The following is a 20517-nucleotide window of genomic DNA, read 5'->3' on the forward strand; positions in this document are numbered from 1 at the left end:
GAGAAATGCTTGTGGGCTTTTCACTTGTGAAGCAAACATCCAAGAAATTAGGACGTTTTAAATATAAACCTGTTTGGCTATGTTGTTAAACAAATGGGTTCTGTTACCTCCCAGTCCTGCACACAAAGGTATTCGAGTCCCTGAATGAAATGAAACTCTAATGGCACATAGGAATGTTGGCCATTGTCACCACAACTCTTCCTCTCACTTTATGTTGGTTCTTTTCTGGCACAAGAGGGGAAACCCTAGAAAAAATTTATGATGTCCTTTAGAATCAAACAGATGGTGAATAACCAAGACCAATGTTTATCTAATTGGGTGATGGGATCAAGGTCAAAGAAAAGAGGGTTTGAATATGATGGAAAAGATGTAATTAAGCCATTCACTGATGTGACATAATTAGTCTAAAACAGATTTTTAGATTATGCAAGAATAAATGAGTTCCCTTTAACAAGATGCACCATTACAGCTATCAAATTATAGCCCAAAAATAACATTCAATCATGAGCAAGATAAGGACAGTCATAATATGAAACCCTAGGTGAGGTAGTAGACAAAGTAGGACAACTAACAAAACATCATTTCTCAAATCTGATTTCTCAACAAGATCAAGAGGACCAAATAGGTCATACCTAACCAATGTTATTAGAACTAGACTATCTGACCCCAAAAACTTGGACTGTACTAGAACTAGAACAAACAGCACCACAAAACTGATCGGCCAAAAATTACATAAAGTATTCAAATTTTGAAAAAAAACACATATGTTTATGTGCATCCATATGAATCCAAACCATTATACTTAAATATGGAAAATTTCTCATGCATATAGCAAGTAAGGGTGCATATAACCAAAATAGCACCAAGTGCAATCCAACTTTGAACCAAAATACATCAATAAAGAGGCCCTAAATGGTCTCTGGAGTCCAAAAAGATCGTGCCACAACAAGTTACTACATATCATCAAGACTATTGCCTTTATTGGGATCTTCATCAATATCACCTTCTAAGCATTAAAATAAGATAGAAAATGCTTAATATGCATGATCAGAGATTTTGCACGAGTGAAGGTTACATTTTTATGAGGGTCATGACAGAGGGGTTCAACATTCAATGCCACCAACATCAAGGTACATAGAAGGCTTGGTGTTCTTGATCAAATGCCAGTTACATACCTTCATACATGATAAAGTCCAATAGAATGCTGCAATCTTGCCAATCTTGAAATCCTCTATTGAATTTTGAATGGGATCTGTTGTCGCGCAGATTGGCACGACAACGCTCAGACCGGGGGCTGTCACTCTGATCCCCGGTCTCTCCGTTTGAGCCTGTCTCCCGCGGCTAAGGGGGGTAGACCCTGCGAGGCGAAGGGTACCAACTGTCGACCAGTTGGTTTGGGAGACACGAAATGCTGAAATGACTTTGTTAATTTGGGTGGACCAGTGCCTTAAGAGATTGATGTAGAAACGATTACTTGTTAAATGATATAGAAACATGGACCATGAACAGCAACCATTTATCATCAGCTAAATCACATGACCAAAATGATATCCAGCAATTGAAAACTTCGAAAAGATGAATGCTTAAAACCACCACGAAAATCGTGAATTATTAACCAGACATCAGACTCGACTTGAAAAAATTCAGATCTCAGCATGAAAGATATAATTCCCGAAAATGACTGGATCCGACCAAGAAAATTCCCCGCAAATTTTTTTATGCTTTCTCAAAATTATTTTTTATTTTTTATTTATTTATTATTATTTTTTATTTTTTAAATAAAATAAAAAAAAATAAAAAATTACCAAATAAATCTAAAGAAAAATGAATTAAAATTAATCTAAATTAAACTAAAATCTAACAATTATGAAAATTAAACTAAAGTCTAAAAAAAAGAAAAAACAAAATAAAATCTTTTTATTTTTATTTCCTTTTTATTTTAAAACAAAGATAAATAAAAAATCTAATTTAAAACATTCTAAAAACTAACACATTAAAAATTAATTAAAACAAATCTAATAAACAAAATAAAATCTAACTAAACAAAAATCTGAAACATAACTAAACTAAACACAAAATCAAAATTTAAATCTAAAAAATTTACGAACTATGTCAATAGAATTAAACGTAAATGTCAAAAAAATCGATGAGGAACGCATCGAATAGCAGTATGAATACCCGTGTAAACAATCGACTGCGTATACCCTCGTATTCATGCCAAAAGATAGACGCGAAGACAGTGGAGGCAGAAAAGACTGAAATACGATGCACTGAGCGTAATGTGATATGCTCACGGGAATCAAATGACAGGCTCAAAACCAGAGGACGCTTCGAATGAGGGAACGGGAAAAAACGACTCGTCCTAAAGAAATACGCCAGACACAAAATGCTGATATACTGAACCATAAACCTGACTCAGCGAAGGAACAGATGCGCAAATAGAAACTACGTAAATCGAATGGCGTAAGGCAATATGTTTAATGCGATGACAGGACCATAACCATGAGGAAAAAATCGATGAGTGAATGAGAGAAGCTGACGGCGATTTAAAAAAAATCAATTTGAGCTTGCAAAACACGTGAAGGCAGCGACAATGGCAAATATCAAACAGTGAAGAAGCTCACCTGAAGTGCTTACGAATGTAACAGTAATGCGTTGAAAAATCATAGCCCATGGAGAAAGGGTGTACCGTAACCCTGGCGATTTCGATCAGTATAAATCGATGCCCTCACGTCAGCCATTTTTCACATGAATAAAATACCCAACGCTGCTTAACGCTGGTGGAGTAAACGTGTTTGTCTTTGACCACGAGATTCTCAATCTTTTCCGCTCCGGAAAACCCCTGAAGAGTTTCTCAAAGCCTTATACCTGCAAAAGAAAAACAAAAACCCTAATGAAGACTCTATAAAACAGAAATTTAAAAAAAACCCTAAATCAAAAAATTTGAAACCCTAGGCAGCTGATTAATGTACAAATTGTGGCCCCCTTTCAGCCAGATTCAACAAATAAGAACAGGAATATTTTAGAATATCAGATAATATTTGAACTTCGCTGTGAACAGAAGGAAAATCTCTCATGTAAAACAGGAAATAAACTCTTAATGATTAACCCAGGGCCAAAATCAGCTGGGCTCTGCACAGAATAGCCTGTGGGAGTTGGCTGGTTCAGCCCAGAACTTCCCCAAACGCCCACCAGTATCCTTCACCTAAAGATTTCCTGCACACTTCAAGCAGCCATCAGTAAAGAGGGCAAGAAATGCTGCTAGATTTCAAGAGATAATGGAGATACCTGCCATTATTCCAGAAACCCTACAACACTCAAACCATAGCACGTGAGCAAGATACCTATACTCACAATACTCTGAAAACAAGCTATTACTAACTGCTGAAAATTGAAATATGCAGAAAAACAAACATCTCACAGCAATTCCAGAGAGTAACACCAGCCAGTTTTGAACCCCAAAGTCTTTTTATTAATCAGAAAATCAGATTACAAGAGAGCTTTTTCAGTCCAGACTCACAGATCAGATATCACTGAAATGACCCCTAGCACCCTACTTAAAGGAAATGCCTCCAACGGCTAGTTCGAGTGATCCATGTAGAAATGATCTCGACCGTTGATGAGGATCAAGACATCTCTTGATCTCATCCGTCGATTTATTCACTTAAAATATTATTATTTTATTAGTTAGGGTTTTTGCTTTATTTTTTAATTTTTTATTATTTTATTTTATTTTATTATTTTTATTCATTTTTTAATTTTTAATTCATTTTAAAATGGATCATCGAACTAAGCCTTCGGAAAACATCACCTAGGACCTAGGACTTAGGACTCATGAGGGGATTTAAAACATTTTTCGACCCTCAGGACACATGACTTTTACAATTTACATCTTAAGGGAGAAAACCCCTTTAACATAGACCCTCACAAATCACCCAGTTCTGCGACACAACTATAATCTAGCAGATCAACACACTAGGATTCTCCTAAAATTCCAATGACAAAATCAATCCCGGCTTTGGGGTCAGGTTTGAAGGAAAACTCTGCCGATCCATGGATCGGTGAGACGAAAAACCTTCCGGGACGTAGATTATCATCAGAAAGTTAGGTCCACCTAGGCAAATTACATACATGACTCATGTCTGCTAAGATTATTTACAATCAATACATGCAGACTGGGTTTACAATCAAAAAGATCAAGTTGCTGATGATGGGAGGATGGCACGGACATGCTGATCAGGTGCTGCCCCTTTTTGCCAAGAAAAGGGGGATGTACTGCATGGGTAGTTGACCAGTAGAGGTCAACAGGATCTAAAATTTTACTTTCTCTATATCCAATGAGGTTGGAACCACTCTCAAATATCTTGAAACAATTAATGGTAATGTTGAAAATTTAAATAAAATATGATAGAAAAGAAAAGATAAAGGAGAAATTAAATATTCCTAGTAATTACTAGGTTTTAGGTGTTTTGCTTTCACTTTTGTTATTTTATTGTTTTTTTGTTTAAAATTGATTTTTAGTGGTTCCTAGCTATGGTGATATGATGTTGTACAGAACTGGTCAGATTGACGATTTAAGGCTTGTTCAATACAAAACCAACCATTTATGGTTTGGAACCCTAAACTACACTGGTATGGCTCCAAAACTAGTTGGGATGGTCGGTTGTGCTAGTTGTTGTAAGTTGGTAACAATGCACCTAACTTTCATAGCTAAAACAACCCACCAAAATGAAGTGAAATAGCCTAACTAAAAAATCATAGTAGGAAAGTCGTTCAATAATTCAGGGTTACATTAAGGAATGACACAACCAATGCTGCAAACATTGGCATCAGGATAAAATCGTAAAGGGTCCAAAAAACCGAAAAGTCATAAAATTCAAGAAAATATCAGTGAAAATTGGCAAAATCGGCAAAATTAAGATACCGCCAAAATATCGGTAAAAATCGACTAACATCTGTTAGGCCAATAAATCACAATTTTGTGATTTTTTCATGATAAAATCGGGATGTTTGCAACACTGGACACAACAACCCTATCTAATGTAATCTCGCCGGGAGGGTGGTTACCTATGCAAATTTTCTTTTCCTTTCCTAAATCAACCAAGTAAACCAATCAAATAAATAATACAATAAGCAATAGAAATATTATGTACTTGTAACCTTATGCCTTGTCGATGATCAACTCTTGGTCCAAGCCAGTGCTTCAACACAGACCACTTGTGACTCAACTGTGTAGCTAAGGCACATGACACAAGACACAATTGACTATAACTTATAAGAGCTCTTTCTATACAACTAAGAATGAGAAAATGGCAATGAATATTTTTTTTAAGAGTTGAACAGGTAGGACACACAAGATATGGACACAACCTTGTCGTGTTACTTAGTTGCCTAACAATCACCTCGATGTATTAGCCATCCAATTGAGTAGCTTTTGTGTGGGGGGGAGCCCTTTGGACTTGTAACATCTCCATACTGCCCGGGGTTATGGTGTGCAGGAACACCCATTGTAGCTCTTCATACCATAATACCTCCCGGGGTTACTCTAGTACCTAATGCCTCAAATTGTGCACAAAAACCACTCTAGCTCCTGACACCTCTAGCTGTGGAGTTCCAAGGGCCCAAAATTAGTTACCTCGATAAAAAATGGGCATTAGTACCCTAGTGATTAGGTACAACCCTAACGTCATCTACTTGTGCAAACAATGTTGGAGTTGGACTATTCTCAGCATATCACAAGTCCAAACCATTCCCTTTCTTAGGGCAATAATCACAACAATCAACAAGAATCTATCCCCTTCACGCGAAGCAAGCTTCACTTTTTTCAATCTTTCACAAGGTAACAACTCACTCGCAAGAAAGTCTCTTGGCCAACAATATATCATTTCCCATCTAATTTCACAACAAGGTCAAGAGGACCATATAGGTCAAAGTGCACACAACCTTCTTTTAGTTCTAAACAACCCACCAAAAATGAAATAAAACAGCCTCACTAGAAACTTATGGCAACAAAACTTTTCAATAATTCAAGGTTACATCAAGGTTTGATGTAACAACCCTCTCCAGTGTAATCTAGTTAGAACGGTGGTACCGGTTAGCTATGCAAATTTCCTTTCTCTTTCTTAATAAACCAAATAAACCAATAAGGTAAATAGTATAATAAGCAATTGAAATAATAGGTACTTGTAACTCCTAGTCCAAACCATTGCTTCAACATAGACCACTCAATTTCCCAACAATCACATCAACGGGTTAGACATCCAACTGATTAACTATTTGTTGAAATTTGGTACCAGAGGACATGTGGTTCCCTAAGGCTTTGATCTTTGGCCTAGGGAAAAGTGTCCAAAAGAATTTAATTTTTCTACTAAAGTGACTTTATAATTTTTATAAAGTCAAATCTAATTTAAAAGTGACTTTCAGTGATAAAGTTACTAAAGTCTAATTTTAAAGTGACTTTAATAAAGTCAATGTAAAATTAGAAAAGAAAAGTGACTTTGGACATAAATGACTAAGTGGGTCTTTATTAAAGTGGGGTGAATTAAAAAAAATAGAAAGTGAGATTTAAATGAGCATTTAATCTCAGCCCTAGATCTCAATCTATTTTAGCCATTGGATTTAGGGATTCCCCAAAAGTCACTTAGGGTTAGATTAAATGAGGGAAAGGAGGAAAGGGTCATTCATTCTTTCATGAGCAGATTGAGAGAAGGAGAGCAAGAGAGCAAGGGAGATTTCTGGACAGTGAGGAGAAGGAGGCAGCAGCTTGGCACACATTCCAAGGCAGCGTTTCAGCAAGTCCATATAGCTGAGTTAGCACACAGTGAAAGGTAGATTTTGGGCACGATTTTCTAGAAAGGTCGTATAGCAGTTTTGGTTCGGATTCCAAGGAGGCCGTACAACAAGTTAGCACAGAAATCGAGAAGCAGAAAATCTGAAGTTTGCTGGCACGTTTTTCATGGGAGGCCGTACAACAAGTGGCTGTTCTTTGGCATGCTTTTCTAGGTAGAAATCCGTACAAGCTGTACTGCTGTTTTTCTGCACAGAAATCGAGGAAAACCGTACAACAGCATTTATGGCAGCTTGCACGCTTTTCTAAGCAGTGCATACAGTAACATTTAAGGCTGAAATTTGGGCACAAAAATCGAGGAGGCCGTACAACATTTATTGCTGTTTGCAAGTTTTTCCAGTTGGCTGTGAGGCACGGAAAACGAGATAAGTTGTAAAAGTTTGCTTGCTGATTTTTTGCTGAGTATTTCTCTCATTGTAAAAAGCATTTTCCAGAAATAAGGAGCTTTCGAATTGGTTTTCCCCAAGAGTTGTAGGGGGTTTTTCCAGGGTCACCTTGACAAAAAATCACTGTGTTTAAATGTGTTGAATGGCAGTTTGTATTTGCTGATATTTATTTCTACATTTTCCAGCGTTCTGTAATATTTTCAGAATTTGTGTTTTCAGCAAAATTTCTTTCCCTTATTTGGAGAAATAAGGTGAAACTGAAAACCGGGGTGGGAAATGAGAAATTTCTACATGGTATCGGAGCTTGAGTGCTGAAGTGCAGTTTGGGACAGCAAGGAGGAAAATTATAGCCTGCTGATTTTTCACTCAGAAAATTCCAGCAAGCTGATTTTTCACAAACAACAGCGTTATTTTTACTACAACAGTGCTATTTTTCAGTTTTAGGATAGCAGGATGTCATTGGGATTGAGGGTGGAGGATAGGTCAGATGGGCATACCAATTACAGCGTTTGGAAGGAGAGAATGTAGAGTATCTTTGAGGAGGCAGAAGTTTGGGACATTATGGTGCATACCACACAGAATCCTGTTGTTGTGCCTACTGATGCTACTCAGTTGGCTGCTTATAATAAAAAGAACAACAAGGGTAAGAGACTGATTCTAGACGGAGTCAAAGACCATTGCATTCCTCATTTGAGAGGAAAGAGAAATGCCCATGAGATGTGGACAGCATTGTCCAATCTCTACCAGAGTACCAATGAGAACCGAAAAATGGTCCTGAAGGAGAAGCTGAAGACCATTAAGATGGGTAATGATAGTGCAGCTGGATATCTCACAAAGATTACTAATGTGAGAGATGAGTTGGCAGCGGTTGGAGAGGTCATTCCACCCACTGAGTTGGTGCGGATTGCCGTGAATGGCCTCCCCCGTTCATGGATGAAATTTGCTGATGGGGTTTGTGCACGTGAGACCCTTCCCACATGGGAGAGGTTTTGGGATGATTGCATTCAGACAGAGATCAAGAAAGGTCAGCTTGGGGCAGCCAAGCCAGTTGAGCAGGATGAGGATGTAGCACTGTTGGCAGGAGGCAAGAAAGGCAAAGGGAAGAAGCAGGCTTTCACAAGCAATGGTGGGAGCAAAGGCAAAGGTAAAGGTAAACAGGGTAACACACAGAAGGACTATTCCAAGGTCAAGTGTTGGAATTGTTAAAAGATGGAACACTATGCAGTTGTGTGCCCGGAGAAGAAGAAGAAGAAGGGGAAGAACCAGAGGATGGCAGCTTCAGCAGAGGTTGAGGACTTTGCAGATCGTTTTGACCGGGAGTTTGGGTTCACTGCGTGTGAGTCCTCTAGTGCAGGATCACCTGCCACATAGGTTCAGAGGGAGCATGCTTTTCCCTCGATTAGCGGAGCATCTTCGGGTATCTGGTATGTGGACAGTGGGGCTTCAAGTCACATGAGAGGAGTCCGTGAGTACTTCTCAGAGCTTTCAGAGAGTGGCACTGATATAGAGGTAGTACTCGGTGATGACAGAGTTGTTAGAGCAGTCGGTGTGGGGACACTGACATTTCAGAGGGAGTCCAAACCTCCCTTGAAGGTGTCAGATGTTCTTTATGTGCTAGGGATGAGGAAGAACCTCATATCCGTCTCAGCTTTGGAGGACAGAGGATATGAGGTACTGTTCAAGGGAGGATAGGTGTTGATGTATCCCAGGGGCACTCCAGCTGATTCAGATAGAGTGATAGGTGTACGCCATGCAAAGGTGTACAGGTTTGCATTCCAGCCCCTTTTGGCATTGAGCAGTAGTACTGACAGCAGAGCTAGCAGTTCTGAGCTGTGTTAGATTTGGCACCGCAGGATGGGGCATATGTATCATGGAGCCTTGAGGACCTTGCGGGAGATCACTACAAGTGTGCCAGATTTCAGTAATAATCACTTTGATACTTGCAGAGGATGTGCGATGGGCGAGTTTGCCAAATCCCCTTTTCCCAGAAGTGACAACAGAGCGACTGGGATACCTAATTTAATTCATTCCGATGTGAGCGGTCGGATGTCTCATGTTTCCTTGAGTGGATATGAGTACTATGTTTTATTCATTGATGATCACTCCAGGAGGACCTGGATTTATTTCTTGAAGACCAAGAGTGAGGTCTTCAAGCGGTTTCAGGAGTTTAGAGCTCTTGTGGAGACACAGATAGGTCGGAAGATCAAGTCCCTGAGGTCGGACAATGGGGGAGAGTACACCCTTGGAGAGTTTGTTGACTATTGTGCGGAGGCAGGCATTAGGAGGGAGTTCACTGTTCCTTACAACCCCCAGTAGAACGGGGTTGCGGAGAGGAAGAACAGATCCATCGGAGGGGCTGCCAAAGCCATGTTACATGATCAGGGATTGCCATTGTTCTTGTGGGTAGAGGCCTGCAACACAACTGTTTATTTGCAGAACAGGAGTCCGCATCGTGCCTTGGGGCACATGAGTCCGGAGGAGGCTTTTTCTGGGAAGAAGCCTGATATTGGTCATCTTCGTATCTTTGCGTGTATTACATACTCCTACATACCCAAGGAGAAGAGGACCAAACTAGAGCCCACCGCAGAGAAGAGTATCTTTGTGGGCTACAGTGAGACCTCAAAGGCCTTTCGGATTTACATTCCTGCACGGAAGAAAGTTGTTGTCAAGCGGGATGTGAAGTTCGAGGAGGACAGGGCCTTTAGGAGGTCATGGGAGTTAGAGTATCTGGATCAGCCAGACCCTCAGCAGCAGTTGAGTCAGTCGCAGGGATCCAGTGGGCAGAGATCAGGAGGATCCGGAGGTACATCTATGATGATGTCAGGTCCGTCAGTGAGCAGTGGCTCGCCGAGCCACTGCAGTGGTTCTCCGGGCAGCATGCAGAGCAGTGCATAGAGCAGTTCACTAGGGAGTCCACTGATGGATAGTTCACACGGTACCTCAGCTTTTACAGGTTCAGGTGCAGACAGGAGGACAACAGACAGACAGTCAGGAGTTCAGGCTCCTGATGATGATGAGGAGGAGGAGTTTCATTCTCCAATGGGAGAAGTATGCTCAGGGAAGAGGAAGCCCAAGTGGCTTCAGGACACCTTGAGAGATACCACATCTGTTACTGAGCCTAAGAGGTCGGTCAGAGAGAGTAGACCACCTGAGAGCTTTTGTAGCTATATGGCAATGGCTACCAACATCCTTGACTCTGAGCCTTCTAGCTATGAGGAGGCAGCTAGCCAGCAGGTCTGGAGAGAGGCCATGCAGGAGTATTCTTCTATCATGAAGAATGATGTTTGGGAGGTGGTGCCGAGACCTGAGGGCAAATCCGTGGTTACTTCCAGATGGCTTTACAAGGTAAAGCATGCTGCAGATGGCAGCATTGAGAAATTCAAAGCGAGGTTTGTGGCTAGAGGGTTCTCCCAGGTAGAGGGAGTTGATTATGAGGAGACCTTCGCTCCCGTGGCTCGATATACTTCGATCCGCTCCATTATATCGATAGCAGCAGAGATGGGTTGGAAGATCCACCAGATGGATGTGAAGACTGCATTTCTCAATGGCTTCATACAGGAGGAGGTGTACATTGAGCTGCCACAGGGCTTTGAGGTGCATAGGAGGGAGTCCCATGTGTGCAGACTAAAGAAGGCCCTTTATGGCCTGAAGCAAGCTCCCAGAGCTTGGTACTCCAGGATAGATACATACTTGCAGGGGATGGGTTTCACAAAGAGTGAAGCAGATCCGAACCTTTACTATATTGTGATAGGTGAGGAGCCTCTCATTCTGGTGCTGTATGTGGATTACTTGGTCATTACAGGTGCAGAGAGACTCATAGAGCACTGCAAGAGAGATCTTGCAGTGGAGTTTGAGATGAAGGACATCGGCTTGATGCATTACTTTTTGGGTTTGGAGGTGTGGCAGGAGGAGGGGCATTTCTTCCTGGGGCAGGGGAAGTATATTGTGGACATCCTTGGCAAATTCCACATGGAGGATTGTAAACCCATGTCGACACCGATGATCATCAACTGAAAGAAGCTTCATGCTTCGGACTCCGAGTTGGTGGATCCCACATTGTACAGGCAGCTGATTGGTTCCTTGATGTATTTGGTTAACACTAGACCAGATATTTGTTTTGCAGTCAACACGATGAGTCAGTTTATGTGTGAGCCTAGGAAGGTTCACTGGGTGGCTGCAAAACACATTTTGCGGTACTTGCAGGGGACATTGGATTATGGTCTAGACTACAGGCAGGGGGATGGAGTGAGATTGGCAAGTTATACTGATTCTGATTGGGCAAGTTGTGCTTCTGATAGGAAGAGCACTTCAGGGTGCTGCTTTGGGTTGGGTTCGGCAGTAGTGTCATGGTTTAGCCGGAAGCAGCAGTCAGTAGCATTGATTTCAGCGGAAGAAGAGTATATGGTAGCCAGTCTAGCTAGTTGTGAGGCCATCTGGCTTCGCAAGATGTTGTTTGGCTTATTTGGTCAACCGTTGAGACCTTCAGTGATTTACTGTGATAATCAGAGTTGCATTAAACTCACGGAGAATCCAGTATTTCATGACAGGTCAAAGCATATCGGGATCAAATATCATTTCATCAGAGACTATGTTCAGAAGGGAGCTGTGAAGCTTGAGTATATTCCCACTGATGAGCAGGTTGCAGATATTCTTACCAAAGCCTTACCACGGGGCAAGCATGTCTACTTCAGAGACAAGATGGGTGTGGTGAGGAACACCTTCCTCGGTAAGAGGGAGTGTTGAAATTTGGTACCAGAGGACAGGTGGTTCCCTAAGGCTTTGATCTTTGGCCTAGGGAAAAGTGTCCAAAAGAATTTAATTTTTCTCCTAAAGTGACTTTATAATTTTTATAAAGTCAAATCTAATTTAAAAGTGACTTTAAGTGATAAAGTTACTAAAGTCTAATTTTAAAGTGACTTTAATAAAGTCAATGTAAAATTAGAAAGGAAAAGTGACTTTGGACATAAATGACTAAGTGGGTCTTTATTAAAGTGGGGTGAATTAAAAAAAATAGAAAGTGAGATTTAAATGAACATTTAATCTCAGCTCGAGATCTTAATCTATTTCAGCCATTGGATTTAGGGATTCCCCAAAAGTCACTTAGGGTTAGATTAAAGGAGGGAAAGGAGGAAAAGGTCATTCATTCTTTCATGAGCAGATTGAGAGAAGGAGAGCAAGAGAGCAAGGGAGATTTCTAGACAGTGAGGAGGAGGAGGTAGCAGCTTGGCACACATTCCAAGGCAGCGTTTTAGCAAGTCCGTATAGCTGAGTTAGCACACAGTGAAAGGCAGATTTGGGCACAATTTTCTAGAAAGGCCGTACAACAGTTTTGGTTCAGATTCCGAGGAGGCCGTACAACAAGTTAGCACAAAAATCGAGGAGCAGAAAATCTGAAGTTTGCTGGCACGTTTTTCAAGGGAGGCCGTACATCAAGTGGCTGTACTTTGGCATGCTTTTCTAGGCAGAAATCCATACAGCTGTATTGCTGTTTTTCTGCACAGAAATCGAGGAAAACCGTACAACAACATTTATGGCAGCGTGCACACTTTTCTAAGCAGTCCGTACAGTAGCATTTAAGGTTGAAATTTGGTAACAAAAATCGAGGAGGCTGTACAACATTTATTGCTGTTCTGTTTTGCTATTTGCAAGTTTTTCCAGGTGGTTGTGAGGCACGGAAAACGAGATAAGTTGTAAAAGTTTGCTTGCTGATTTTTTGCTGAATATTTTTCTCACTGTAAAAAGCATTTTCCAGAAATAAGGAGCTTTCGAACTAGTTTTCCCCAAGAGTTGTAGGGGGGTTTTCCAGGGTCACCTTGACCAAAAATCACTGTGTTTAAATGTGTTGAATGGCAGTTTGTATGTGCTGATATTTATGTCTGCATTTTCCAGCATTCTGTAATATTTCCAGAATTTGTGTTTTCAACAAAATTTATTTTTCAGTTGTTGAATGTATGGATATGGGAAAGGGCATTTAACTATTTTGGAGAAATAAGGTGAAACTGAAAACCGGGGTGGGAAATAAGAACTTTTTACACTATTGTGTGGTGGAGATGCCTCTAGACTTGCAAGTTGCAACATCTTCATACCCCTTGGGATCATGATGCGCAAGAACACCTACTCTAGCTCTTGATACCATCATATTTCTAGTTCCTTACATCTCTCGCTGCGCATAAAAACCACTTCAACTCCTAACACCTCTAGCTGTGGATTCCCAGAGGCCCAAAACCAATTACTAGGCTAAAGAATGGGCATGAGTACCCCCAATGGTTAAGTACGCCCCCAACCTTATTTACCCACTCAAACAATGTTGGAGCAGTTTTTGGACTATTATCATGAAATAGCAAAGCCAAACCATTCTCTTTCTTAAGGTAAGAATCACAATAATCAACAAGAATCTAGCCCCTTCACACAAAGAAAGCTTCACCTTTTCTAATTTTTCACAAGGTAACAACTCACTCCCAATAAAGTCTCATGGCTTTCCATTCCCCCTTTTTGATTACACTTAGGGCAAAATAAGACTTAGGAGCAAAATTACAAGTTTCTTACAATGGATATTAAGTGAAATAAACTCATCCCTTTTTGGTTTTTAACCCCCAAAACTACTTAGGACACATTTTCAAGTTTATGTTCCCCTTCCCAAGTTCACAAGGCATTAGGTCTAGGTTGGCCATCCTCATTGAGCAAGATCCCCTTCCCATGGGCATGATTTTTATTTATTAATTAACATCCTTCCACGGTGCTCCCATCATTTGACCTAGGATAATGTTGGACTTGGGTACATAAACTTGCATGAGGTTAGCTTTTCGAACTATATCAAAGTATTTATCAAAACATGAACCAACAACATATTCTATTCTTCATTTATCATCAAGGAAAATGTCTCAATGAAGCATCAAAGAAACCATGAGTTCCTAACATCATATTCTAGCTATGCATCACATTGCTCATTATAACTTAAAACATAATGTCCGTAAGACACACATGATGTCGTAGATCAGGGTGTTACACCATCTAAAAACTATATCTTAATACTAACTAGCTATGGGTAGACCATAAACAAGTCACTTTACCTATCATTTAATTCCAAGGAAGACATATGGGGCCAAATGTTAATGAATTATAATTATAAGGTTATGTCCTAATTACATCTATTCAAATGGAGCCACAATCCACATGAAAGTATGTTGATCATAAGTTATCGTATCTAGGACAATGCTCTTAGTTAATTGATTAAGTGCCCATCTCAACTATCCCCATGAATTCCATTATTGTCTTCCATATAAACCAAGAAGAAGCTTCATTATCGAGTGATTAAACAAAAGTACACAAATGGGGTGTTACAATACCTTTCCCCTTAGAGTAACTTCATCCTTGAAGTTGGCTTACATCCCCCACTATGCATTAACAATCATCACTCAAAGAATCGACCATTCTAGCTCAATCATCTATGTAGAACAAAATCAACATAATATAAGGCATTCATCTCTAAATATCACTAGTAAAAAACCCATCATTTTATCTAGTTCAAATACTTTCTCATAGTTGAAATCATAGCCACTGGACAGATTCTACAAGCATCAAACATTAGTTACTATTTATAAAGGACACATATTATCATTGTTAAATTATAATATGAAGAATATGCGAGAGACAAGTGATAGAGATGAATGAATATATGTATTATGTAATGTTCCTTTTTCTGGTGTTCCTCATGGCATGGTTAGGATGGATTTTCAGGGCTGGGGCAGATAGGTCACAGGTGCAGGTTTACTTCATCAGCGGACCCAGGGGCTTCACGAGGTGTTTCATGGGGGTTTGAGGAGTTTTTATGAGATCTAATGGCATTCACTTGGTATGAGGTGACAGTCCTCGCGAAGAGGGAGTGTTAGTTTCTATAGCATCAAATGTGTTCTAGCCACAAAATTTGGTGGAGAGGCTAGAATACATAAGATCTCCAATACCCAGAAATTGTTTCTAGAAATTCCACCTAGAATTGACTTAATTAGATTATTAGCCAATTTTTAAATATTTTTTAAGTCTAAACTTAGGGAATATGGTTAATTAATCAGAATCAATTAAGTCAAGGTGAGAATAATCTAGAAACTCACATGGATCAACTTCAAGATGACCCTAGCCCTTGATTAAGTTTTAATCTTGGTCGTTGGAGGTCCAACATAGGATTATGAGAAGAAGTCGATGGGCACATGGAAAAGATACACCAACAGTTCGATTTCCTTGGCAAATCGATTTCCAGAGAGCAGCAGTGGTTGCTGGAGAGCCAGAGATCGAAGCCGAGACAGTGATCCAGGGGAAGTTTTCTAGATCCAGAGAGGCAGCAGCAAGGGGTCGAGTTATTCCCAGTGAGGCAACGTAGAGGATTGTGCAGTTGCTTCAGAGAAGCAATTTGATTTAGCTGGAGAGAAATTCGTTTTTAGTTCCAGAGGTCGGGCAAAGGTTCTAGAGTGCCAGAGAAGCGATTTTCTCAGCAGAGACAGGTTGAACGACTTCATCAGAGGCATTTTCGGGCCAGACGTCATAGGGCCAGCGTAAGCACTCGATAGAGGCCAGCGTGAGGGTTCCAGGAGGACGAGTTTCTGAAGGAAAGTTGTGCCGAGGTTGCTTGTGGAAGAAGGGTAATTACCTTAAATAATTTTGGCTAGATTTTCTTGCTATTTGGATTGCCAGTTGGGCATCCATAGATTGTACTTAGAATTTGACTGTTGCATAATAATAAAACCCTCACTGCTGCACTGGTTTTCCCGCATTGGGTTTTTCCGGGGACAATTGTCCAAAAATAACGGTGTCAATTTTATTGTGTGTGTGCGTGCGCTAGTATTTTCTCAGTTTCCAACGCTATTTATTTCCGCAGTTTTATTTGTGAGAATCACAGTGTGAATTATTTGGTATTTGCCGTAGCAGTCTGCAAATACATTGTTAAATAAATTAACAATTAGGAAAATAATTTCCAGTTTCTTTAATAGATGAAATTTTCACATACACTAGAAGCAAGACAAGCAATCAACAAGAACTCCTTTTGAAATCATGTGGAAAACTCATCCACCTCTACTGAAATTGAAACCTGCTTCTACTAATTTGGACAAGTCAATGCATAATGTCCCATCTTATGACAAGTAAAGCATTTCACTTTGCTCATATCCTTCTTCTGTTCACCCTTCTTCTTGGCCCCATCCTTGGGCCCCTTCTTGAATTTCTTCTTGCCCTTGGTAGCAAGAGCAACATTCTCCTCATCCTCTCCATGTAGCTGGCTGGTAGAACTTGAGCGAAGTCTCAGCTCCTCCTGCGTGAAATCATCCCAAATTCTTGCCCAATCAGGCAATTTCTCCCTTGCAACAATTCCACGTACAAAGCTGTCCCAAGGTTTAGAGAAGCCTCATAAACCTGAGATACTGTGGTGAGGTATGAGGTGACTGTATCTGTCTTCAACATCTTGGTGTTCCTCAATTTCTTTCTCAACACCAATTTCCGGTTCTGATTTGAATTCTATTACATTTTGCAAAGCGAATCCCACATCTCCTTTGCATGAGTCTTACCAGTGCCATGAGGAATCACATGGTCTTTGATGGCATCAATGATAATTCTCTTGGCTTTCACATTCTTCCTATTATAAGTAACCAACAGTACCGCATTTAAAGGAATAACGTAGGCCTGATCAAGGACGTCCCATACTTCATTTTCCTCCGAAAGGACTTATCCTTGCTCTCCATGGGCAGAAATTACTTGCCTCCTCCAGTCTGTCCTCAAAACGCAAACCAATAGCCATGACAAATACAAAAAGAAAAATCTTCCTCATTGATGAACAAAACTGAGTTATAATTGCTGTCCTACTGTTGATTCAATCTGAGCCACTGAGCTTTGATACCATGTTAGGAAATACACTCAGAGATTAATTTTAGAAACCTCTTCTAGGAATTTCGTCAAACACTTCATCAACGCTCAGGTAAATATTCCAATAAAAATTACCCAGAAAATTGCATTTAATTCAGCAAACAAAGGTCTGATTTTTAATGAACAACAAAACAGAAGACAAATATGAACTTGAACTTAACAACTTATCTCTTGGAAATCGTGCGCAGATTTCCTTGAAATTTGTGCCAGACTTCCTCTTTGAATTTTGTACCTTTGCTGTCTCGATTTCTATGCCCACTTTTCTCAAAAATTCGTGTCAATTGCTGTAGAAACAAACAATGCTGAATGTTGTATAATTCCCTCAAATTTTGTGCCTGAACTTGCCTCAAATTTTGTGCCACCAACTGCCTTGAAAATTGTGCTAAGACTATTGTACGAACGTAGCAATAAATGTTGAAATATACTCTTGAAAATTGTGCAGTAGCTACTTGCTAATTTCTAGAGAAATTTCCTTGAAATTTGTGCCCCCAGCCTAGAATTTTGTGCCCCTTTTCCTTGGAGTTTGAGCTGTTCTTCCTCTCTAGAAATTTGTGCCCTTCTTGGGGTTCGAGCCCTCCTCCTTCTCATCTTCTCGTGTCTCTCACACAAGTGAATGAATGAGCTCTCCTTGGGATTCATGCCACTTAAAAGGCCAAATGGGTATGTCTCTCGACCTTCCAACTAGCCTCCGAGATCAATCGCTGAGATTTGATCATAGACCCCCATGATCCAACCGCTTCATTTTAATCTTTCATCTACTTCACTTAAAGTGCACTTTATGTCATAACTTTATATCTCTTAAAGTTAATTTATTTTCCAAGTCACTTTAGGATATTCTCCCACATTCTAGCCTAAGGCCAATGTGGAAGACACTTATCCTAGCTAATTTTAACAAACTTTAGGGCTTTTAGTTATTTTTATTTGTAGAGTGGAGGAAAACTCGTATAAATAGAGCCTTGTCCTCACTTCATTGTCCATCATCACACATTTGAATTCGACACTCTCATAGAAGAGTGCGACTTGATTCCTTATTCGCTACTTGGGCACAATGTGATCTTTTTGGGATGCGGTTTGTCTTGGAGACACTATTATGGGATTGAAAGAAGAGCTATGGTGGAAGATTTTGTGAGTTTATTGCTTATTTTTTTTGATATTTTTCATGCTTCAAATGTTTTAAGTAGGGTTTCTATTTCTTTATGACTAAATGCTTATTATTGGTGAAACTTTTCCGAATTATTGCATGTAGAATTGTCTTCTTAATAGCCTATATGGAAACTCCTAGTGTGCAAACCATATAATTAATTTCTCCCCTCACAAGAATAATACTTAGGGTTTTACAAGTGGATTCCCTAGTGCATCCCCCCTTACTTCATCAAGGTCCTTCCTTGGTGTTTAATTCCTTTAAGATTCCATTAGCCCATTGTAGCTTAAGACATTGGTCTCTAAAGTGTGTTGATCATCTTGAAAATAAATTAAATCTTCCTAAACTCTCTCTCTCTCCTAGATGACTAAGGCAACCACTAGGGTTTTAAAGGTTGCTTTGTGTGTAAAGTGTGATTTTATTGCATGGGAGTAGCTCCAAATTGTAGGATAATTTGTTTAAATCATATAAAAGAAAAATATAGCATCATAAATTGTCTTGCATGTCTTAATAGGGTTGACGTCATCCTTATTTATTGTTGCTGCACACATCTAACAACCCTAAAACCCTCTTGTTTGCATTAGCACTAGCCTCTACTGGAAACCCTTTGTTCCCTTCTTGTTGAACATTATTTTAAGGGTTTTTGCAAGGCTTCTATATGCCATTGCATGCCCTAACATTAGACATCACTCAAACCCTAACTCATAGCATCCTTGTTATAGGTCTATCCTAGAGAGATTGAAGCCTTGGCAAGCCCTCTAGCTATCTCCAAACCTCCAAAATAAGTCACCTTGAGCCATAGTATTAAAATATCTTGTAGGTAGCATAGGGAAACCTCCCTTGTGGTTGAAATCCCACTAAACATTACGACAAGGTTGCTTGGGAGCAAGAGCAAGGAGCGACATTTTCAAAAGTTCCCGGTTCAGGAGCGAATCAAGAGTGAATTTTTATTTAATATATATTTTTATATATTTTGATGGATATATGTCAACAAAAGCATATAGAATGATGAATTAGATATAAAAAACATAAAACATGGATTGAACCATATAACTTCAATTATCTAGAAGTTCTAATCTTTATCAACCATGTCCACAAGTTAGTAACATACAACATATTGAGTCTCATGATTCATCAATCTTAAAGTTTCAAGCTTTCAAAATTCGATATATAACATTTATCATCATTGATCACTAAAGTTGTACTTGTAACCATTGCCATTACCAAGTAACCAAACGATAACAAATAATATATAACATGAAATGAAATGTTTCAGTTTTCAACTTTCACGAAGCATTATATTCATAATTCATACCAATGAGTTATAATTGCCAACTTCAAACTTCAAACTTAAATTGTCATATATTGTTTACAAACAATATCATAATAAATATGAAAGAGTTGTTAATATTTCTAAGGGCATATTGTTCCTTGCTTTGATAATTGCATTTTTATGTACTTTTCATCATTTACATATTCTTTCACCCCAATACAACTTAACATCATTAGCAATTACGTAGAAAGAACAACATCAACAACATCGCAGTGGAAATAAAAGGAACATCAAAAGAAAAGCACACACACACATAAAGACCCCAGGATTGGTCGGAGACCAGGGCAAAACGCCACAAGGGTGAAAACCCACAATCAATTCTTCTTCTATTAAATTTTATCGATTGTTCAATTGAGATACAAAGTACAATCATAGAGAGATCAGGTTACTGTTCACAACTCAAACTCATGTCAGATACAACATTAACAAGGGCTCTACACAGGAAATGATTAGAGTTTCTCTTGAAGATAGGGTATCTGCATATATCTCAGAGATGCCATAGGATCATATCAAAATTGCTAATGCCATAATATTGCTTACTATTCAGAATCAAGGTTGTTGGGTGATTTAATTGCGAGTTAAATCTCTGTGATTAATTGTCAACCCGGGGTTCGTAGCACTAACGAGGTATACCTATACTATATGTACTAGGTGGTTACTTATCAAAATAGATTAATCTAATGCAATTAAAACTAATTACAAATTAATTAAGTCAATCTAATCCAAATCAAACCAAACATAAAGAAATTGAAATCACACTTGCATAAATGAAATCACACTTGCAGAATTGAAATCACACCACACTTGCATAAATGAAATCACACTTGCAGAATTGAAATCACACCACACTTGCATAAATGAAAATCACACCACACTTGCATAATTGAAATCACACTTGCTGGAA

General features: G+C 39.4%; 1 protein-coding gene across 1 annotated transcript in view; it reads left to right on the forward strand.

Moving 5' to 3' along the window:
• The window catches only part of LOC149258199 (alpha/beta-Hydrolases superfamily protein), a 344546-nt gene that overhangs the window by 52802 nt on the left and 271227 nt on the right, over positions 1–20517 (forward strand). The window lies entirely within an intron of this gene.

Source organism: Pinus tabuliformis, chromosome 6 (genome assembly GCF_031772625.1).
Source record: "Pinus tabuliformis cultivar Carrire ecotype Pingquan chromosome 6, CPIR1, whole genome shotgun sequence".
NCBI classification, from domain to species: domain Eukaryota; kingdom Viridiplantae; phylum Streptophyta; class Pinopsida; order Pinales; family Pinaceae; genus Pinus; species Pinus tabuliformis.